The sequence below is a fragment of the Protopterus annectens genome, chromosome 9.part0 (assembly GCF_019279795.1).
Source record: "Protopterus annectens isolate FY-2018-M chromosome 9.part0, PAN1.0, whole genome shotgun sequence".
In the NCBI taxonomy this organism is placed as follows: Eukaryota; Metazoa; Chordata; order Ceratodontiformes; family Protopteridae; genus Protopterus; species Protopterus annectens.
The window spans coordinates 840095481-840119722 of NC_056743.1; the positions used below are offsets into that span (position 1 = coordinate 840095481).

Below are 24242 nucleotides of genomic sequence, written 5' to 3' on the forward strand. Positions count from 1 at the left end.
GAAGCACCTATGTGACTTTGCGGAGCCTTTTAAGTCTTCGTTCATCAGTGCACCATTTGACGAATTATCATTCTTTGGCCCTACAGTGAAAGAAACGCTTTCCAGGTGTGAGAAGGATGAAAAGACGCTTTCTGCTGTTGGAGTATGTTTTTCGACCCCCCCCCCAACAATCCTTTTCTAGGAATCAGCGAGGGGGTTGTAAGATGTGGATGTCCTTCAAGAATGCAACTGCAGTCCTGACATATGGGTTGTCCTGCCTCAGGCAGCCCTTCGGTCGGCCAGATTCCAAAGTCCGGGTCCGGCGTCGGCCGATGTCGCCTACTCCCCGACGTCAGAGCGGCTGGGGTATAAAGGCATCCGCCGACGCCATCTTCTTCAGTCTTTCTTGCCGCGCGGTGCCCGAAGCAGAAGCAGTTCGCAAGTGCCGGTCGGTCAGCTCCTGTGTTTTCAGTTACCGAAGTCATCAAAAAGCTAAGTACCCCGTTGGGGAACATTTTTCTTGCCTCAGCCGATGTCAGAAAAAATTGAAAAGGTTAATAATTGTTTATCTTGTGGTAGACAAATACCTCATAAGGACTTCCACTCTTACTGCCTTCCCTGCCTGGACCCAGACCACGACGTCTCGGCCTGTGCTGCCTGTGCTTGCTTTAATAAGCGCACACTCAGGCGCCGGGCAGAATTTGCCAAATAATTTTTTGACGAAAGTTTCGCTTATATCATGCCGTTGGAGCAACCGACAGCACATATTTCCAAAAAGCGTAAGGACCGGGACCAACATCCTTGGCCTGCGGCGTCCACCGATAACCTGCCTAAGCCTACCATGAGTGCATCGGCCTCTTCGGAGGTGGTAATTCAACCGCTCCAGGCCGACGACACCGCTTTACCGCATACTTCGGTCCCGGAGGTTTCCCCGGTGCCGGTTGTTGATTTTCCTCCCGAAACTGAAGCTCTAGAATTACCTGACACCATACCAGTGGATAAAGTTACTCCTGCATGTGGGGCAGCTAGGCCTCCGGTCTCTATGTCTTTCAAGGCCTTCACACGTGCTAAGGCTGCCAGCCAGGCTAAGGCCCATCCTCCTAAAACTATTTCCCAGAGCCTTTCTTCTGATAAACAGATCATGACCCTAGCTGCAGATCTAATCTCTCTAATCAGAGGTTCTCAGTCGCACCCAGACAGAGGTTCTCAGCCTCCTGCAGATAAAAGGCCTAGGACAGAACAGCCAGATACCCTCTCTTCAGATGAAGCCTCTAGGGATTCTGAGCTCTCAGATACCCAGGAAGAATCCTTCCAGGCCTACGAGGACTCGGATGCTGAGGAATCAATTCCTTCTGCCTCTCCTCCAGAGGATATTTCTTTCGGAGAAGTTCTCCACTCCATGAGAGAACATTTTCAGTGGCAGGGGCAGGAATTTTCTGACTCCAGGAAAAGGCTACGTACCTTCCTCAAGTTACCTCAACACAGACCATTAGCTATTCCTCCAGTGTTGGATGTCTTGGATGATGTATACGCAGACTCCAGTGCTTCCCCTGATTCTCTCCCTCCTGCTCCTGTCAAGCCAGACAGATATTACAGTGTTCCTGAAACTCACAAGCATCTCTTTAAGGCCCACTCTGTGGATCTAGAAACTATTTCTCAGGGGCCCAAAGGAGTGGCTACTTCCATGGCCAAAAACCCTTTGCCCGCAGACAGGGAATCAAGGTCCCTGGAGAGGTGGGGCAAAAAAGTTTATACCTCTTCCACCCTTGCCATGAGGTCACTTAACTGTCTTTTTCACATGTTTCAGTACCAGGATTACTTAATGGATGATTTGCAGAAAAAGCTAGCCTCTCCTGAGCCTATAGATAGAAAGGCATTGCAGGATTTGGTTCATAACACTCAGCAGGTTAGCAATCATTTTCTTCAGTGTGGTTATGATGCATTGGAAGCTTCATGTAGGTCAGCTATGACAGGGGCCGTTATATGTAGATATGCTTGGCTGAAAGAACAGCCACTGCCAGACCATGTTAAAGTAAAGCTCCTAGATGCACTTCTGGAAAAACAGAAGCTTTTTGGTGCTTATGCACAGGATGTGTTGAAGTCTATTGAGGAAAAGGCTAAATCAGTACAGACAGTCAAGGATTTCCTCCAGGTTCAGCCACCTTAGATTCAGCAGGAATTGGCCTTCAAAGAATTGGTCCTTTCCAGACACTGACAAGTTTCAAAGGGGAAAAAACAGGCGTGCTCGAGGTAGAGGGCAATACCGAGGCTCTTACAGGGGCCGCCAATGGCAACCTCCAAATCAGAGAAGTGGCGCAGGGAGTTCAGCTGCACCACAGGGACAATCACAATGACTTGACTTTCACCCCGCTGACCAAGGCTCAAAGAGCAGCTCCTCTAGGCGGAAAATTATCCTTATTCTCAAAGAACTGGCACATTTTAACCAAGGACAAATGGATTCTGGACATAGTAGACCAAGGTTACAGGTTCCACTTCCATACCTTACCAACGAGACAAGGCATGCCAAACCTGCCACAAAATCAAAGGGCAGAGGCACTCATACAAGTTTCAAAGCTGTTACAACTAAAAGCAATAGAAGAGGTTCCTCCTCAGGAACAAGGCCAGGGATTCTATTCAAGACTGTTCCTTGTTCCAAGAAAAGAAAAGCAATGGAGACCTATTCTGGATTTGTCCGCTCTAAACACTTTTCTCATTGTGCCAAAATTCAAAATGCTGACTTTACAGCAACTCCTTCCCATGCTGGGCAAGGGGTCTTGGCTGGTTACTCTGGACCTCAAGGAGGCATACCTGCATGTCCCAATCAGACACAGTTGCAGAAGATACCTCAGATTTCTTGCAGGATCAGAGCATTATCAATTCTCAGCATTGCCGTTTGGCTTATCTACTGCCCAGAGTATTCACGAAATGCCTGGCATCAGTAGTTGCACATTGCAGACTCCAGGGATTCAAATATACCCTTACCTGGACGACTGCCTTATACAAGCAGACAGCAAACAAACCTTGATAAGACACTTGGATTATGTCATTCAATTACTACAGGCTTTGGGATACACAGTCAACATTCAAAAATCAAGACTACTGCCATCCCAACAGATTATTTTTCTAGGAGCCAAATTGGACACACAATCACAAATGGCTTTCCTCACAGAGGAGAAACAAGAGCATTTACCAGATTACTTCAAAAGCCTAGCAAAGCTCACCCAGCTGACCGCAAGGAAAATCCTGCAGGCCCTGGGGTTCATGGCATCTTGCATTCTTCTGGTACCTCTGGCAAGACTACACATGAGAAAGCTACAATGGTACCTAAAAAGCTTATGGTCTCAACACAGCCAAAATCTAGAAGACGTAATACCACTGATTCCATGCCTGCAAAGGGAATTTTTGTGGTGGGCTCAAGCAAGTCATTTAAACAAGGGCATGTCTTTCAACAAACCTCTAGCAAGTCAAACCATTACAACAGACGCCTCAGATCATGGATGGGGGGCGCACATGGAGGGCAGATGCATTCAAGGGCAATGGACCCCCAGGGAAATGTATCTGCACATAAATCAGAAAGAGATGTTGGCAGTGATACATGCAATCGAGGCCTTCGGGAAAACCCTTCAACAAGGTCATCTGCTAATAAGTACAGACAGCACCACTGTCTTGTGGTATATAAACAAGCAGGGGGGCACTCACTCTTACCCCCTCTGCAGACTAACATTGACTCTTTGGGAAAAGTCCCTGAAACTGAACATCCACTTGCAATCCCAGTTTGTTCCAGGCAAGGACAATGTTCTGGCGGACAGGCTGAGCAGAAATTTCTTGGATCCGCACGAATGGATGCTGCATCCACACATTTTCTCACAAATAACAAGTGCATGGGGAAGACCGGACATAGATCTATTTGCTTCTCACCTCAATCATCACCTGGAGAAGTTCTGTTCAAGAACGCACCATCCTCTAGCCTGGAGAACGGATGCCCTCTCCTTCAGCTGGAATTCCCTAACAATTTATGCATTCCCTCCTCTACCATTACTGACCAAGGTGTTACTGAAGATCAAAGCATTACAACCAAAAGGAATTTTGATAGCTCCAGACTGGCCAAGGCAGCACTGGTATCCATTGCTACTGAGCATAACTCACACCAAACCGTGGCCCTTGCCTCAATGGCCTCTGCTTCTAACACAGCACAATTACAGGACTGTTCATCAAAACCTGCAAACATTGCAGCTGACAGCTTGGAGGGTTCCATGACTTTCACATATACCTCTCTCTCCGAAAAAGTACAAGAAATCTTGCTGGAAGCACGCAGACCTTCCACCAGAAAAACCTATTCAGCCAAGTGGAAGAGATTCATCATCTGGAATGCCAACAAGGGTCAAGATGCATCAGTAATGAGCATACCACAGATATTAGAATACTTGGCAGAAATGTTTCATAGTGGCCTCTCATATTCTTCCATAAAAATCCACGCTTCAGCAATCTCAGCAAAATACAACTGTGATCCACCTGTGTTTTCACATCCCTTGCTAAGGCAGTTTCTAAGAGGGATAAAGAATATCAAACCTCCCAGAAAACCACCAGTACCTGCATGGGACCTCAATTTCGTCTTGGAAAAATTAACTCTTCCTCCTTTTGAACCAGCAGCATCTTCAGAAATGCAATTTCTTTCCTGGAAAACGGTTTTCATGTTGGCAGTTACCTCAGCAAGAAGAGTCTCGGAGATACAGGCCCTGATGGCAGTACCTCCCTTTCTCATTTTTCATCAGGACAGAGTTTCTCTAAGAACCAATCCTTCATTTATGCCAAAAGTGATATCCAGGGTGTCTCTAAATCAAGCAATTCACCTGCCTACCTTCTTTTCCAACCCTCAAAATAAGGGGGAAAAGCTGCTGCACACTTTGGACATACACAGACAATTATGCTACTACTTGGACAGAACAAAGACCACCATATCTGACCAACTATTTGTAGCTTATGCTGCTGGAGTGCAAGGAAAGGCAATCTCCAAACAAACAATTTCAAAATGGATTGGACACTGCATCAGATTCTGTTACTCTTTCCATGGAAAAAGTGTGCCAGCCAACATTAGGCCACACTCCACCAGAGCTATAGCCACATCCACAGCCTTTCTAAGAGGAGTGGCTACAAAGGACATTCTAGAGGCTGCTACATGGAGCTCCGTGCATACATTTACCAAACAGTACAACCTGCCATTATACTCCAGATCCCGAGCAGGCTTTGCTTCGGCAGTCCTGCAGGGCATTTTAGCTACACCATCCCTTTCTTAGATCCTACCACCCCCAGCTTGGCTATGGTATTCAACCCATATGTCAGGACTGCAGTTGCATTCTTGAAGGGACATAGTACAGTTTTGTAACTACCATAAATGTAGCTGTCCGATAGATATGCAACTGCAGTCAGGTTTTCCCTCCCTCCTACCCCTGTGCAAATTTCCTTTTGGGTCCATTCCCCCTTTCCTCTATTAGCTGGGGATATTTGTTATGGTGTATCTGTTTATTACTGTTGTGCTTGTCTGGAATTTTTTTTATCCATTCACCAAATTTAGCCTTCTTTGGAGGGCACCTGGCATCTGGGGCAAGAAACACTGAAGAAGATGGCATCGGCGGATGCCTTTATACCCCAGCCGCTCTGACGTCGGGGAGTAGGCGACATCGGCCGACGCCGGACCCGGACTTTGGAATCCAGCCAACCGAAGGGCTGCCTGAGGCAGGACAACCCATATGTCAGGACTGCAGTTGCATATCTATCGGACATCTACATTTATGGTAGGTACAAAACTGTACTTTCAGGAAGTCACAAGGTCCATTCCCTGACACATGTGGAACCAGTTTTCCCAGAGGCAGAGGGGGAAACAGGAATAATAGAAGATGCTCAAGAGGCAGACGAGGCCCTCAAAATAATAGGTCCAGAGAAATGTTCTTTGACAGACCGTATGAGCGCTCCTGAATGATGGCCTGATTGTTGTCTTCTGTAGGCAGTTTTTCTCTGCACCAATCAGCTTGGCTAAGTTTAACAAGCTAAACTTGGGTGCAGAGAATTATTACCAGAAGTTATTCCGTACCATTTTTCCTTCCTCCTCTGATGGCAAACAAGCTTCTGGATGTTCCACCCAGTCAACAGGAGCCAGCACCTCAACAGGTCATACAATTTCTAGGAAAAAAGAGCAATCCAAGAGGTCCCACTAGACCAGAAAGGATCCAGGACTTACTCAAGGTTCTTTTTAGTTCCAAGGAAAATGAGACTGGAGACCAATTTTGGATTTCAGCATGTTAAACAAGTCAGTCACGCTTACAAAGTTCTGGATGGTCATAGTACAGTCAGTTCTACCCTTTATGGGCAAGGATGATTGGATATACTCGATAGACCTCCATAATGCGTACTATCATATAAAAATGAACAGAGTGGGAGCCAGTCATTTCCAGTTCAGAGCTCTGCCCTTTGGACTCACTGCAGCCTCCTGAGTGTTTACCCAATGTATGGTGGTATTAGCAGCTTGAAACTGCAAAGAATCCTTGTGTTTCCTTATCTGGATGACTGACTCATCACCATCCCAACCAGGCATCAACTGGTACAAGCGACAGATCAGGTGTTTCTGACTTGTTCAATGCTGGCAATCACAATAAGTCATGCAAAGTCTCAACTGCAGCCCACCCAAAGACTAGAGTTCATTAGAGCAATATTTGACGCATCATCTGTGGTTGCCTCCATTCCCTATCCTCATCTTCTCAACATCAGAAACCAAACAAGGAAGGTAATTTGCAGTTCAAAGATTTCGGCCAGGAAAGTGTTACACTTTCTGGGTTCGATGGCAGCAGCCATTACCTTAGTTCCTCTGGAAAGATACCATATGAGAGTTGTACTGTGGATGCTGTAAACTCAGTGGTCCTTTTTCACCCACCCCATGTCAGCAATGATGAGGATAACTCAATCTTGCAAGGACTATCTCAAATGGTGGATTCAGTCAGATCAACCCCAGCAAGGTCACCCTTTCATCCTACCTCATCCCAAGGCTGTAGTGACTATGGACGCCCCCAAGATAGGGGGGCATTTTCTGGGAAAGACAGTCCAGAGCACTTGGTCTCCTGAAGAGGCCAATTTACATATAAACATCCTGGAGATGAGAGCAGTACTGTTAGCTTTGCAAGCATTCCAGGGCTCCCTCCCTCTGGGAACGATTGCAGTCCAAACAGACAACTTGTTGGTCGTTTGGTATATCAGCAAACAAGGAGGAACCAGGTCTTACCCACTATGTTGAAAAGCCTCAGAGTATGGAAGTGGGTGATGGCCTCCAATCGCTTTCTGGTAGCAGCGCACATTCTGGGGAAGTCCAACATGATTGCAGACAAGCTCAGCAGATCCATCCTGTTGCCTCACAAGTGGCCCCTCAACTACCAAGTAGTGGAAATGATTTTTCATCAGTGGTGCCAATCCTGGTGCATCCTGTTTGCATCCCCCCTGAACAATAAATGCAGCAGCTTCTTAGCCCTAATCCCCCCCTACAGGGGAGTCACCAAGGGGCACTCTTCTGCATGATTGGCCCCCCCGATCTCTTATACGCCTACCCTCCAACTCCCCTGATTCCCAAGTTTTTACAGAAAGCATCCAGATTAAAAACTATGATAATCCTCATTGCCCCTTACTGGCCTCAACAGATGTGGTTCCTCTTCCTATGGCCTTATCTCCTAGGTCCACCATGGATTCTGGATCCAGTTCCAGACCTTCTGTCGCATCCAACAGAAGTGACTCCTCTGGACTTAAAAAATCTCAAATGAACTGCATGGTTTCTCCAGTTCCCATGATATCCAGGCAGTCTGCCTTGTCTTCCCCTGTTTGTTCCATTTTTTATCCTCCCATAAGCCTTCTATGAGGAAATTATGTAAGAGCAAATGGGAATGGTATGGTATTTGGGCTGAACAACACTATAAAGAGCCTTTTCATAGCACCCACCTATATGGTTCTCCAATACCTTGTGGAATTGTTTCACAAAGGAGCTAGTGCTTCCACCATTAAAGTTCAGTTACATGTGATCTCGAACTTTCATGTTGGAATTTCAGATTCTTCATTTGCATCTGCCAAAATTTGTAATTGTTTTTAAAAGGTACGCTTCTGCTAAGACCCCCTTTGAAGGATTCCATACCTCCTTGGACCTTTCCTTAACACTCCAGGCTTTAACTACTACTCCTTTTGAACCAGCAGCCAAGTGTGCATTAAAATTTATTTCCTGGAAAACTGCCTTTCTAGTAGCTATAACCCCTGCCTGGAGAGTTTCAAAGATTTAAGCCTTGTCTTCTAAACCCCCCCTAATATCATTTTTCCCACGGACAGGGTATACTACAGCCCAATGTTTCTTTTCTGCCGAAGGTGGTGTCAGAAACGAACATCAATCAAGCCATCAGCCTGCCAGCATTTTTTCCAAACTAGAGTAATAAGGGAGAATCCCTTCTCCACTCACTAGATGTCCATAGGCAGTTATGCTACTTTCTACATAGGATTAAAGAATTCAGAAAATCGGTTTCCTTTGCGCATCACAAATTAGGTCAACCTATTAAAAAAGTGACTGTAGTCAAATGGATAACATAGTGTATTACTTTGGCTTACATAACCTTGAGTGTTTCTGTACAGAAACCAGTAAAAGCTCACTCCACTCAGGTCAGTGGCAACATCCATGGTTTTTCAGTCTAGAGCCTCCTTAGATGATATTTGTACAGCTGCTACGTGGTCAGATCTGCACACTTCTATCAGTCATTACAAACTGGATTTGGTCTCAAGAGGTAGGTCAGTATTTGGCTCGACTGTTCTCCGGTATGTCCTTCCTTAGGGTCCACCCAGGGCTCAGGTAGCTGGGGACTTTGTCCCATTTGTGAGGATGAATGAAAATTGACAGCATCAGATAAAGAAGTTATGTACTCACCATAATGTTCTATCTGTGTAATCTGTTTTCATTCAGCCTCACATTCCCTCCCTCCATCCCCCATCCCTTCCTTTTGTTTTTTTCTGCTTCAGGGCGAATGTGAGGACACAAAAGATTTCCCCAGATCTTGAGGGCTAATCTCTGTAAACCTGAGATTGGATGTCTTATCATGTAACCTAGTCATAAACAGTTTCCTTTTGTAAAAACAATTTAGTCTCTACTTTGCAGATAATTTCTATTATATGTAATACAAAGGGCTTTTTTGGCATGCTTTTCTTCTGTCTTTAAATCTGCGAGTATAATCTGAGGTGACAGGATGGCAGTGCATTGTGGGTAGGGGAGAGTTCTAGAGCTCAAACATTTCCACAAGCTATAGTAATGGCCGAGTCGGATCTGACCTTGGATCCGGAACCCATTTGTGAGGCTGAATAAAAATAGACAACACAGATGGAACATTATGGGGAGTACATAAATTATTTTTTCTTTAAGGGAACGTCCTGTGAAGGCTCAGATCCAGGATGACAGTCGAGAACCGTAGCAGGAACTTCTTCCTCAACTAGAAACTGAGGAACTCCCCCAGGCCCTTCAGAAAAAAATCAACCGTGATTCCTTCTAAATGTCCGAGGTGGACTCCTGCAAAGCCTTTTTGGACATGCTGCCAGACAGAACCTCACCAGCCTCCAAAATGGTTGTGGCAGAGAAATCTGACAACACAGCCGGGCGCACCTCTGGGTTTGTAACTACCTCAGGAAAAACACCTGGCAGAGGAAGATTCCAGTCGTACCTTTTTCACCTTCTTCTTCCCTAACGGCTGACCCTTGTAGTTGGAGATCCTTCCATAGTATCTTTAATGAGTAGCCTAAGACGCTGATCCTCAAGGTGCAAAGAAAGTGAAGAAAATCTACTGCGAAGGGTTTTTGGAACAAACGCCTGACAAACAGAGCAACATGTATGGTCATGTGAAGCACTTATGCAAAAAAGACACTTATCATGGAGGTCTCTGAGGAATCTGTTTCCCACAGTGGTATTTACCCTTCCTGGATGACATTAACCTCAAGGAACACAAAAATCCAAGAAAAAACAAAATCCCTAATAAGGCAGTTATCTTGCAAAAACAGCAAACAGGCGTAGGAAGTCCCTGGAGAACGAAAATGCGTTCAACTGGCAGAAACAGATGCAGGTAACAGACCAACAGTGTAAAAGATACATTCATACTGACGGCAAATAAGTTCTGGATTTGGTAAGCGTGAACAACACCTTTATGCCCTACATTATGCAGGGAGCATATGGTGATGTTCGGCATACCTTTTAAAAAATTCAGAAGTCTTTGGAAGACTGGACGAACATTTAGGTTCCTCGGCAAGGAACCCCATATCATTAAGAATATTGCAACAGTGAATGTAAGGACATCACCTTTTCTTAATTTACCAGTTATGGTCTGAAGATTGATAATCATGCCATGGACATGAAAGAAAAGATAAGCTTTGTAGCTGTGGGAGCACATTTTGCACCTTCTTCAGTATTCCTTTGCCCAAATAGAGGCGTCACTGATGCCCATAATTCGGGTGCTTCTCACAGCCTCAGTAGTAAGCAATGGTTGGCTCTTTCAAGTAGTAATCATGTCTGGGCAGGGTTGTTGGTTTAAAAACAGGGGTTCATAGTAGTTTTATGGAGGCCCAGCCTCAGAGTGGATCACGGAATTACAAACTCAATTCTCAGCTGTCTTTCTTTGGAGGTGGTTTGACAAGATTCTGTCTCCATGCCCTGACTTGGTTCAAGGTAATTAAGAAAGTTGATATCAAAATGTTTGCATTATCTTTCATTTATTTCCATTCATATCTTTTTGTCTTTGCTGTATGTCCTTCCTGTTCAAAGACAGTAGGCAAGAAAAAGATACAAAGTTTCCTCTGAAAAAAGTGCCATCCTTGAGGTCCCTTTGAATTAGCAGGGACGGGTATTTTTCCAGACATAGTGTCAAAAAGTCAGTGGACCTCATGACCATCTTAGAGTTGGTTGCTCTAAATCACGTTTTTCCCAAAAATGTCCTTTTGCATGGTCACCCTTCAATCCTGTATCCCATAATTATCAAGAAGATACTGGAATTGCTTTTTGAATCTTCAGGATGCTGACCTCTACATCAAGATCTCTAAACATTCCAGAAATTTCCTTTGCTTCTGAATTGCAAGCATTTAGTACCACATTTAGACTGTTCCATTCAGATTTACTTTGGATTCCGTGTTGTTTCTGAAGAGTTTATTTATAGTATCAGCACATCTCAGACTGAAGAGCACCATAGTGTTTTCTTATTTCGATAACTAGCTCTTGGTTGCAGTCTCCTGAAATAGATGGTCCAATAGGAGTGTCTGATTCATATGTTTCACTTCTTTAAAGTTATAATAAACTTTGCAAAGTTCTAACTTCAGCTGACTTTCCATCAGGTGTTCTCCAGATGCCATGGCTTGTCAGATGTTTTTGCTTTTAGACAGATCCCAAAGCATTTTGGAGGCAGTTCAGCTGTTAATCACAACATCTTGCCATGCTGTCAGTCTTTGTTCATGTGCTGTGGTTGTGACCTCTGTTGTCGTGTTGGTGCATGCCAGGGTTTATATAAGAGTTCAGCTGTTGAAGGAGATGATTCTTTCAGCAAACCAGTAAAAGCACCCAGAACCTCCAGGACACATCTTGGGTGATGCACTTTCCCCAACCACTTTTTATATGGGAAGTCTCACCTTGGGCAACCCTGTAGTGATCCTTGATTCTCTTTCTGTAATACTTCATTTCCTGGGCACATCAAGTAAATATAGTATCCTCAAATGGGGAGAGACATTAAGAAGGTCAGATGGCCCAAGGAATACGGTTTTATGAAAAAGTCTCCTTTACATATTGTTCTGGAAGTAAGAGCTTGAAATATTTTCTCTTTTGGCCTTTCAGGAGTTAATTTCAGAGACAGCCATCCATCCTGACATTCAGTATGACATTAGTATGGTATATCGATAAACCACAAAATGCTGTCTCCCACACCCTGTGCATGGAGTCTGACAGTTGGCTACCCAGAAAGGCCATTTCTTCCCAGAGTGCTATATCCCAGAAGACAGTTGCCAAGTGACTTAATTGTGCCCATCTTCTTAGGTTCATGAATGGTCCCAGAGTCAGTTAGTGGTCAGTACATTTTTGGGGGAATTGAGATGACTCATCTGCAGCCTCTTGCTGTCAACCAGTGACCTGTACTTAAACTTTCCTCTCCTCTCAGTGACTAGTGGCCCTATACAAGGTGCACCGGTGCAGCCTTTGCAGTAAGGTCTTCCCTCCATTTTTCCTTCATCTTTTCTGATGACGCAGTTCATTCAAAATTTGAAAGTCAACACAGTGTGACCTTTTAATTGTTTAAGTTGAACAAAGACAGATTTTGTTCCCTGTGGTGTAGCCCTTTCCATCTCTGACCTCTACTCAAGCTGACTCCAGGCAAAATGCCTGTGGTGCATCTGTCAAGGCAGCCTTGCAGTTGTGCTCCTATATCTTGGCTGCTGTAGTTCCATTAATTACCAGGTCTGACACCCTTTTCAGCAGGGTACCTTGTATTCTGTCTTCATCTTAGAAACCTTCCATCCAAAAAAAAAAAGCAAAGTCTAGCTCCTTTTTCCACCTTAGATCACCAAGTCTGTAGTATTTCAAAGAGCTTTGACTTAGGTCTTAGCTAGTATCCATTCAAATCCACTTGGCTGCCATCTTCAGGTTTCAGGTTTCACAATGAGGAAGGTTACTATGTCCTTGGCTTCTTTTAAATTATGCAAAGCTTTCCTTAAAGGTGTTTTTCCTTTGAGGCTTCCAGTGAGGAAACTTTTGCCAAGTGTTAATTCTTAGACATAAAGGGTAATATGAGTCCCAATGTGAAAGAACAAAAATACCTGGGTCTAACACTCAGACTCATTAACTTCACCAACCACACAGATAGCATCACCTGCAAAACTCTGTAGGTTCATAGGTATATACTAGGCTAACAACCACCAGGACCTTTATAAGCCTAGACATGCAATCCAACCTATTTGTGTCCCTGTGTATTGTGGGTATTTATTAGCTGGGGTATGTTAATTAGGAAGTTTCTAGAGGTTATGTGGGGGGGGGGTATGTTAGTTTGGCATTACTGTCTATCTGTCAGAGCGAGGGTGAATTTCTGATTTCCCATCCATTAGTGAAGGTTATGATTAAATAGGGTTAAGGACTGACTCTATTTCACATGGATGGGGAGCCTGTTCTAGAGCATGGGGATCTGCTACGAAACAGATCTGTCTGACAGACATGTCTTATTTATGTCACAAGGAAAATTTAAATCCTTGTATCTAGTCACTGTGATATGGTTCACTTTGTGGATGTGCAAAACGTTCATCAGAGCTGGATCCAAGGATGCCTTATATGCCAGGCATAGATTGCCTCTTAGTAACCTATAGGAGACTGAGTATAGAGATAGGACATTAAGCTGATCCATATAGGGCAGTGTGTTTATAACATGGATTCTTCTGGTAAGGAACCTTTGTGGGCATTTCAACTGTTGCATGCATTTGGTCAGGTATGTGCTGGGGGGGGGGGTGGCATTATACTCAGTGATGGGTCTGATAAGGGATGAATAAAGTGGCACTATGACTTTCTTGGACCTGGATGCCATGCCTTTACTTATAAGTTGGGTGGAATAGAATGATTTCCTGCTACCTTGGCCACATGTTGGTCAAATGCCAGATTACTGTCTGTATATGTTTTAAGATCACTGATTACTGGGACATCTTTTAGGTATATCTTATCAATGGAATAACTGGCTTAGGTGGCAGTTTTACTAAAAGACACTAAAATGCATTTATTGATATTGAGTTTTAATCCATTACTTTAGCAGCAGTCATTTGTCTGCGTTAGACCCTCTCTTAAGATGTTTGCGTCATGGGACGGATCTGTGATAGCTTCCAGTTTCCAATCATCTGCAAATTTGGTCAGCCAAAAGCCTTTGGCATTAGACTTTACCTCTGATAAGTAGATGTCAAATAGGAGCAGTCCCAGCATGGAGCCCTGAGGTGACCATTCTTTTAGTTGAGGTGGTCTCACCAATCCCTTTTTCCTGGGTGTCCTGTCTGTAACCAACCTGGCAATCCAGTGAGTTATATAGGGCTTTATACTCAGTTTGGTGGGTTTGTCACCTATACACAAGTGGGTGTTGTATCGCATGCCTTAACTAGGTCCAGTAGGCAGTATGCACTGTTTTCCCATGATCCATTGCCTTGATGACCTTCTCAAAGAAGTCCACCATGCTTATTAGGTATGACCTTCCCTTGACAAAGCAAATCTGGGGTTGGTCCAATGTCTGAATGTTGCATATATCTTTGTTGATCATTTCCATGATAATTGCATGGTTTGTATGTTAGACTAGTCAGACTTATACATCTGTAGTTTCCAGGGTCGGTTGATGGTCCACCCTAGTGAAGTGGGATAACCATTGCAGTTCTCCCTTCATGATACAAAGTCTGGTTTGAGGCTGTATTGAAAATTGATTCAAGTGGTCCTGATAGGTTATATGTTTCAAGTTATCTAGGAGGCATCCAGGGATATTGTTGGGGCTCACTGAGGCTGTGTTTTTTTGGCCTTAGCGAACGCCACCAGGACCTGCTCTCTGTTAATAGTTGGGGGAAGGTTATGCTAGTAGGTGTTTCATGGGTGGGTGAAGTTTTGGCTGATTGCTAGTAGGTGTTTTGGGGGCGGTGAGGTTTCGCTGAATTTGTCAGCCAGCAAATTTATGCCACTCTGCTCAGTGGAGATGGCATCATTTACCACCAGTACTGCCTTTGAGTTTTCAGAAATAGCTGTAGAAGGTCTTGTGGTGGTCTTTAGCCTGTGAGGCTATCGTGACATTGTAATTGGCCTGTCCATTTAGTCCTCTTAGTTTTCTGTTTAGTTCAGTTAGGGAGCTGCTGTCATTATGGGAGGTGCTTTTCCTGATTTTAGTCATGACATTTTTCCTTTTGTTATATACCCTATTAAGGTTAAGATTCCACTAGTGTGGTTTGTTTTTAGAATTTGTTTTGGTTTTACTTCTAGTAGGTAGAGCAGCCTCTATACAGCCATTTATACATGGTTGTACAGGGTGTCTGTGAACAATTCTGCTTAGGTTGCTGTGTACTCGGGGTTGGGAAGGGCATTGAATTTTGACAGACTATCATTTAATAGGCTGTGGTTGCTGAGGTTAGTGAGTTTTTATTTAGAAAGAAACAGCTTTATAGTCCAACTTCACCAGTGTGGATGTGACACTGGTTGGGGTACAACACTCTGCAATATGGCTGAGTACCAGGTCCCAGTATGTTTGAACCTGTGGTGAGTGTGCGCACTACCTGGTCAAGGGTATTTGTGTTAGTAAAGTCCAGGAATCTTTGTGCCTGGAAGTATCAGGCAGTGTGTGTTTTCAGTCTATAGAGGAGTAGTTAAAATCTCCCATGAATAGGGTATTTGGTTTAATGGTGAGTACCATCAGTAGGTCTAGGTACGAGATACTGGATTTTAGGGATATAAAATGAGAGCTATACTTTGCAGGATATGGTATGAGACTTTGTCAGTCATGATTTGCACGTAGATAAATTCAGGGTATCATCCTGTTTAACCAGCCTAGAGTTATACTTGTTAATATAGATTGAGACTTTTATGCACTGTCTATGCAACTGATAGTCTAAATGTGGAAGGCACTGAAATCTTACATTAGGAGTACTTTCTGCAGATTTAAACCATATCTCAATAACAACACATATGTCTATATTCTTCAGAGTGAGAAGAGGTTGTAGGGTGTGGAGTTTCTCGTTTAGGCTCTAGCTTTGAGCAGTAATACCTTTGTTTTTGGAGGTTTTATTTGCAATGTTGGTTGGTTTGTCAGTTTGGCATTGCCTGAAAAAGGCTCCAAGGGGTGGATAAAGTTTTAGCCAATATTGGAAGCCTTGGAGAAACTGTTGCAGACTATCCTTCAGAAACAACATGATTTATTAACCATGTCCTCCAGTGCTGACAAATATTGAACCCCGAATATACCAGAAACTAAGTTAATTGTTGAAGTCAATCATCTTTTGTTCATAGTGTGGCATCATCGGGTAGAATGCTGCTCAATACAAGGCACATACCTGCCTAAGACACACATTCAGAGAGATCAACAATGTTTGTCTTCATATGGTCAGGGAAGTACATCTCAGGTCGTTAATGCCCACATGGAGTGTGATAGAATCATACTGGTACCTGTGATTTAGTGAATTGAGTGTGTGCATAACTTGGTGGATCTTGGGTCCAGATAAGCAACTAACAGTTACCTTCTCCTTGTTTAGTCTAATGAGTGGGGCATCTTTGTGTCATACAATGGAGTCCTCATGACAAAAATCCTGGGTAATGTGTTTGTTTGCCTTATGAACTTTGCTGTTTGGGCTCACATGTAGGCATATGTATGGTGTTTGGTATTGCTTTTTGGTGAGTGCTTTAGAGATTGCTGAGGATAGGTGTTTGTCCTAAGGCCAACCCTGGAAAATTTCTTCGAGTCTTGTAGCTCCTCCCTCTATTGTACCTGTTGACATCTCTGCCACTTCTCTTGCTACAGGACCCAGAGATCCTCCGCCTCAGGTTTCCCCATTGGGAATTTCCCCTCTTCCGAGGATTCTCCTGATGTTTCGGGAGATCCTCCTAGGAAGAGGACTTGTAAGAGGAAGCATGTAGACTCCCTGAGTCTGTCACTGGATACTGACTTTGATGAGTCAGAGGGATCCCTAGATCCCCTCTGAGGATGTCTCCTTCTCAGACATCCTAGAACTTGAAACAGAGGGAAACTGGCCTCCAACAATCCCTCTGAGGATGAGTCAGTATACCTAGAGGCGTTTGGATCTCGGCCCTCCACCTCCTGGGTGTCTCCGCCTTCGACCCCCTTATGCAGGTTATAGCACGAAGGCGTGGACAGCTCCTGACTCTGTAGAGCCAGTCCCTAGGAGGCCTTCTAAATTTATAACTGCCCCTAGTGACAAACAATTCCTTACAAAGGGTGTCCCCGCTGATGCCATGGTGGTGGCTGCGCCACCAAAAGGAACTTGCAGATCCTTCCGTGCCCGCCCATCCTCCTAATAAGGACTCTAGGACCATGGATAGGTATGCAAGCGGATGTTTTCCTCAGCGACCTTGCTATGCTCGCTGAATTATCTTTGTCACTTCACCAGACTCCAGAGAGATATCCTGAAGGAGCTGGGAGAAGTAGTTCAGGATCCTACAGCTGCAGGGGCCCAAGAAAAGATTGCTTCGCAGCTAGGAACCCTCAATTCCATTGCTAACTCCTCCATGCGGCTAATATCTTATGCTGCTGATGGAGCAGTAGAGCCGCAGGCACAGGTGTGGCTCTTAGACGCCAAGCCTGGATGCGGCTATGTGATTTTATGGATCCCTTTAAGGCGCCCTTCACAAATTCTCCCTTTGATGGGTGAGCTTTGTATGGCCCCCAGGTGAAGGAAGCCTTGGCCAGGTGTGAGCAGGACGGCAAGACTCTTTCTGCTGTTGGAGTCCGTTTTCCACCCCTTCTAGGCCTTATCCCAAAGGACAGAAAGGTGGGAAGATGTGGTTCTGTAAATCCCAAGGAGTCACGCCGATTCACGTGGTCAGTTTACCCTAGAGGCAGAGGGGGTAACAACAACAGACGCTCTAGAGGCAGAGGGGTCCAAGAACCAGGGCAACAGGGAGTCTCTTCCTGAAAAGCCTTTTCAGCATCCCTGAGGTGTTGCTCGGCTGTCCCTCCTTGGAGGCAGTCGGGAAGATTATCACTGTACCCAGAAGCCTGGCATTCCCTCACTCAAGACAGATGGGTACAGTCGATCATATCCAAGGGTTACATAATTCCTTTCGAGGAAAGTCCCTTCCCTCAAGTTCCCTTCCAGATGTACCACCCGGTCTAAGGGACATTGCAGAGTTAGAGATCGCAAAACTACTGCAAAAAAGAGCCATTCAGCCAGTCACAATAGACCATTCAGAGCCCGGAATCTACTTCAAGGTTCTTTTTGGTCCCCAAAAGACGGGAGACTGGAGACCAATATTGGATCTCAGCAGACTCAACAAGTCTGTCAGGAAGACAAGATTCCGAATGGTCACTCTTCAGTCAATTCTGCCCTTCTTACAGAAGGACAACTGGATGTGCTCAATAGATCTTCAGGATGCGTACTATCACATCAAAATTCACAGACGCCCAGGAGATTTCTCCGCTCGGCTGGGGTCCAGTCATTTCCAGTTCAGAGCCCTGCCCTTTGGTCTCACTACAGCCCCCAGAGTGTTCACCAAATGCATGGCAGTGGTCACGGCTCACCTGAGACGTCAAGGATTCCAGGTGTTTCAGGATCTCGACGACTGGCTCCTGTCAGCCACCACCAGGCATCAGCTTATACAAGCCAGGGATTACACAATAGACCTTTGTTCTCATTTGGGCATCTCAGTCAACTACGAAAAGTCATCTTTATCGCCCTGCCAGTCTATTACCTTCATAGGCGCAAACTTAAACACTGTTCGGATGTCAGCTACCCTTACAGAACAAAGAGTTTCAGACATTCAGACTCATGTCAGGATCATTCTGGCCAGCAAAAAGGTACAGGCCAGAATGGTTCTAAAGGTATTAGGTCTTATGGCTGCGGCCATCACTCTTCTTCCCCTGGCTCGATTCTACATGCGCCTCCTTCAGTGGATGCTGTTCACACAGTGGTCATACCAGCAACTCCCAATGCGTCACCAGATTCTGGTGACACAAACATGCAAAGAACATCTTGCTTGGTGGATCACATCGCCTCAGGTTCACCAAGGCAGGTGCTTTGTACCTCCGTCCCCGATAGCCACTGTCACCACGGATGCCTCCCTGATCGGGTGGGGAGGTCATTATCAGGGCAGGATGGTTCATGGGACGTGGCAACTGCTCGAGTACCATCTGCACATAAATGTCCTGGAGATGAGAGCAGTGCTTTTAACGCTGCAAGCCCTCAACGACTTTCTTCCCGTAGGGACAATTGCAGTCCACACAGACAACATGTCTGTAGTTTGGTATATCAACAAACAGGGCGGAACCAAGTCCTACCCCTTGTGTCGAGAAGCGCTCAGACTATGGCAATGGGCGATCTCCTCTCATCGGTTTCTGGTAGCAACGCATATCCTTGGGAAAACCAACATTATAGCGGACAGATTGAGCAGAGCTATTCTCATGCCTCACGAGTGGTCTCTCAAGCAATCCATAGCGGAAGAGATTTTTCTGGAATGGGGTCGCCCATGTTGCTATCTTTTGCTACTCCCCAAAACAGCAAATGTCCAGACTTCTTCAGCCTCTTCCCTCTATCAGGCCATCCCCCAGAGACGCTCTGACCCAGGATTGGCCCCGGGACTTCTTTATGCCTTCCCTCCATTTCCTCTGATCCCTCAGGTGATCCAGAAAGCTACCGTTTTGAGAGCCAAATTGATTCTCATTGCCCCTTACTGGCCTCGACAAGTTTGGTTCCCGCTCCTCCATCGTCACCTTTTGGTGCAGCCGTGGCATCTGGACCCAGTGCCAGATCTACTGATTCACCAATCCGGTCAGCTGCACCGGTCAATCCCTTCTCTCAACCTCACAGCATGGTTGCTCCACTTCCTTCCTTAGCCAGGCTTCCTTTGATCTCTAACCCAGTTAGAGATATTATAGTAGCTTCACTAAAATCCTCTACCAGGAGGATTTACACAAGCAAATGGAAACGTTTCTCTTATTGGGCTAAGGCCCAAAATATTGATCCTTTTACTGCCCCTGTTCAGGCAGTTCTGGACTTCTTAGCAGAGATTTTCCATGCAGGCTCCTCTTCTTCCACAGTCAGAGTTCAGTTGGCTGCTATTTCTAATTTTCATGTCGGGATAGCAGATCATAATATTATGTCCCATAGACTCTGCAGGGCCTTTTTGAAAGGGATTTTCCTACTAAAGCCTCCAATCAGGAATCCTCCTCCTCAGTGGGATTTAAATTTAGTGCTGACATCCTTGATTCTTCCCCCTTTGAGCCAGCTGTTTCTTGTTCCCTGAAATATCTTTCTTGGAAAACTTTATTCCTAGTGGCTATTACATCTGCCAGGAGGGTGTCTGAACTTCATGCTCTTTCGGTTCGACCCCCCTATTTGATTTTTCACAAAGACAGAGTATCTTTGAGAACTAATCCATCATTTTTACCCAAGGTCGCTTCAAAAAACAATCTGAATCAATCCATTGATCTCCCTGTATTTTTTCCTAACTATTCAGATAGAGCTGAACAAAAGCTACATTGTCTTGATGTCCACCGTCAGCTTAGATATTATTTGGACAGAACAAAAAAATTTAGGAAATCTGATCAACTTTTTGTTTCCTATGCGGATAATAAAAAAGGCCTTCCTGTTTCTAAAGTGACTTTGTCCAGATGGCTTTCTTCGGTCATCATTGAAATTTATACGATCAGGGGAAAACAGCTGTGCTCAAAACCTAAAGCACATTCAACTAGGAGTTTAGCTACTTCTACAGCCTTTCAAGCTAGACTACCTTTAGACACTATTTGTGCAGCGGCCACTTGGGCCACTCCTCACACTTTTGTTTCCCATTACAAATTGGACTTGGCCTCCAGGGACAGAGCCAGTTTTGGCTCTACAGTCCTCAAGAGTTTGTTCCATTGAGCCACCCAGGATAGAGGTGCTAGGACGGTCCCATCAAGCAAGAATGAAGGCGAGATTGACAACTTAACATTAAGAAGTTATGTACCTACCATAACGTTCCATGTTAGTTGTCTTCTCGCCTTCTTTCTGCGACCCTCCCTCCTTCCCCTGGCCTGGACAGACCTTGTATAAGAAACTATAATGCTAAAGACCATTTAGACCTGGTCCTTTTCCATCTGTAAGTTTCTTCTTCCTTTGGGAAGTATTGTTTATGCTTGGTGTTATTGCCCTTTTGTCAACAAACGAGATCTGGGTACTTCCTGCCTTGCATCATGGGATATGGGGCTGCCTCGAGCTGGTAAAAGGAGTTCTCGAGCTAAAGCAAGTGCCGAGTCGGAGCCGAGGGATCGGCTCCGAACCCATCAAGCAAGAAAGAAGGCGAGAGAAGACAACTAACATGGAACGTTATGGTAGGTACATAACTTCTTATTTATTGATATTGAGTTTTAATCCATTACTTTAGCAGCAGTCATTTGTCTGCGTTAGACCCTCTCTTAAGATGTTTGCGTCATGGGACGGATCTGTGATAGCTTCCAGTTTCCAATCATCTGCAAATTTGGTCAGCCAAAAGCCTTTGGCATTAGACTTTACCTCTGATAAGTAGATGTCAAATAGGAGCAGTCCCAGCATGGAGCCCTGAGGTGACCATTCTTTTAGTTGAGGTGGTCTCACCAATCCTTTTTTCCTGGGTGTCCTGTCTGTAAGCAAGCTGGCAATCCAGTGAGTTATATAGGGGTTTATACTCAGTTTGGTGAGTTTGTCAACTATACACAAGTGGGGTGTTGTATCGCATGCCTTAACTAGGTCCAGTAGGCAGTATGCACTGTTTTCCCATGATCCATTGCCTTGATGACCTTCTCAAAGAAGTCCACCATGCTTATTAGGTATGACCTTCCCTTGACAAAGCAAATCTGGGGTTGGTCCAATGTCTGAATGTTGCATATATCTTTGTTGATCATTTCCATGATAATTGCATGGTTTGTATGTTAGACTAGTCAGACTTATACATCTGTAGTTTCCAGGGTCGGTTGATGGTCCACCCTAGTGAAGTGGGATAACCATTGCAGTTCTCCCTTCATGATACAAAGTCTGGTTTGAGGCTGTATTGAAAATTGATTCAAGTGGTCCTGATAGGTTATATGTTTCAAGTTATCTAGGAGGCATCCAGGGATATTGTTGGGGCTCACTGAGGCTGTGTTTTTTTGGCCTTAGCGAGCGCCACCAGGACCTGCTCTCTGTTAATAGTTGGGGGAAGGTTATGCTAGTAGGTGTTTCATGGGTGGGTGAAGTTTTGGCTGATTGCTAGTAGGTGTTTTGGGGGTGGGGTGGGGTGAGGTTTCGGCTGAATTTGTCAGCCAGCAAATTTATGCCACTCTGCTCAGTGGAGATGGCATCATTTACCACCAGTACTGCCTTTGAGTTTTCAGAAATAGCTGTAGAAGGTCTTGTGGTGGTCTTTAGCCTGTGAGGCTATCGTGACATTGTAATTGGCCTGTCCATTTAGTCCTCTTAGTTTTCTGTTTAGTTCAGTTAGGGAGCTGCTGTCATTATGGGAGGTGCTTTTCCTGATTTTAGTCATGACATTTTTCCTTTTGTTATATACCCTATTAAGGTTAAGATTCCACTAGTGTGGTTTGTTTTTAGAATTTGTTTTGGTTTTACTTCTAGTAGGTAGAGCAGCCTCTATACAGCCATTTATACATGGTTGTACAGGGTGTCTGTGAACAATTCTGCTTAGGTTGCTGTGTACTCGGGGTTGGGAAGGGCATTGAATTTTGACAGACTATCATTTAATAGGCTGTAGTTTGCTGAGGTTAGTGAGTTTTTTATTTAGAAAGAAACAGCTTTATAGTCCAACTTCACCAGTGTGGATGTGACACTGGTTGGGGTACAGCACTCTTCCATATTGCTGAGTACCAGGTCCCAGTATGTTTGAACCTGTGGTGAGTGTGCGCACTACCTGGTCAAGGGTATTTGTGTTAGTAAAGTCCAGGAATCTTTGTGCCTGGAAGTATCAGGCAGTGTGTGTTTTTCAGTCTATAGAGGAGTAGTTAAAATCTCCCATGAATAGGGTATTTGGTTTAATGGTGAGTACCATCAGTAGGTCTAGGTACGAGATACTGGATTTTAGGGATATAAAATGAGAGCTATACTTTGCAGGATATGGTATGAGACTTTGTCAGTCATGATTTGCACGTAGATAAATTCCAGGGTATCATCCTGTTTAACCAGCCTAGAGTTATACTTGTTAATATAGATTGAGACTTTTATGCACTGTCTATGCAACTGATAGTCTAAATGTGCGGAAGGCACTGAAATCTTGCATTGCAGGAGTACTTTCTGCAGATTTAAACCATATCTCAATAACAACACATATGTCTATATTCTTCAGAGTGAGAAGAGGTTGTAGGGTGTGGAGTTTCTCGTTTAGGCTCCTAGCTTTGAGCAGTAATACCTTTGTTTTTTTGGAGGAGTTTTATTTGCAATGTTGGTTGGTTTGTCAGTTTGGCATTGCCTGAAAAAGGCTCCAAGGGGTGGATAAAGTTTTAGCCAATATTCGGAAGCCTTGGAGAAACTGTTGCAGACTATCCTTCCAGAGCAACATGATTTGTTAACCATGTCCTCCAGTGCTGACAAATATTGAACCCCCCCCCCCCCGGAAATATACCAGAAACTAAGTTAATTATTGAAGTCAATCATCTTTTGTTCATAGTGTGGCATCATCGGGTAGAATGCTGCTCAATACAAGGCACATACCTGCCTAAGACACACATTCAGAGAGATCAACAATGTTTGTCTTCATATAGTCCAGGGAAGTACATCTCAGGTCGTTAATGCCCACATGGAGTATGATAGAATCATACTGGTACCTGTGATTTAGTGAATTGAGTGTGTGCATAACTTGGTGGATCTTGGGTCCAGATAAGCAACTAACAGTTACCTTCTCCTTGTTTAGTCTAATGAGTGGGGCATCTTTGTGTCATACAATGGAGTCCTCATGACAAAAATCCTGGGTAATGTGTTTGTTTGCCTTATGAACTTTGCTGTTTGGGCTCCACATGTAGGCATATGTATGGTGTTTGGTATTGCTTTTGGTGAGTGCTTTAGAGATTGCTGAGGATAGGTGTTGCCATTTATAGGCTTAGGAGGTCTTTGAAGTTTGGGAAGATTGTTTTTCAGTGCCTTAGCATAAATCAGTCTGTGTGTGGTGGATGTATTGTGCGTGTGTGTTCTTTACAACCTTGTTAGTTGCTGAGATTTTTACCGCCAATGAAATTGTGTTTGTGCATCGCTCGCATACTGTTTGTTTCTTTAAGAATTAGATATTTGTCTGTGACCTTGAGGCAATTGCTATTTTGTCTCAGGATGCCCATTTTTTACCAAGCTGGCTACAGAGTAATTTGGGAATTGCATATCCATTTTGTCTGGAGCTGTATTTGTATGGGCTACTGTAGGTTGTGGACCAGGTTGTACAGAGGTCTCATTGGGTGGTTTCTGGGATTTGGCACTAGACAAGGTTAGAGTTTGCTACGATTTGATAGTAGTGCTGTTTAATGTGCAAACTAGCTGCTGTAAGCTTGTCTCCATGCAGTAGCTTTGTTTTAGCC

The 24242-nt window shown here is 44.5% G+C and overlaps 1 protein-coding gene across 1 annotated transcript in view; it reads left to right on the plus strand.

Annotated features, from left to right (window-relative positions):
- The window catches only part of PHF1 (PHD finger protein 1), a 2051426-nt gene that overhangs the window by 535316 nt on the left and 1491868 nt on the right, over positions 1 to 24242 (plus strand). The window lies entirely within an intron of this gene.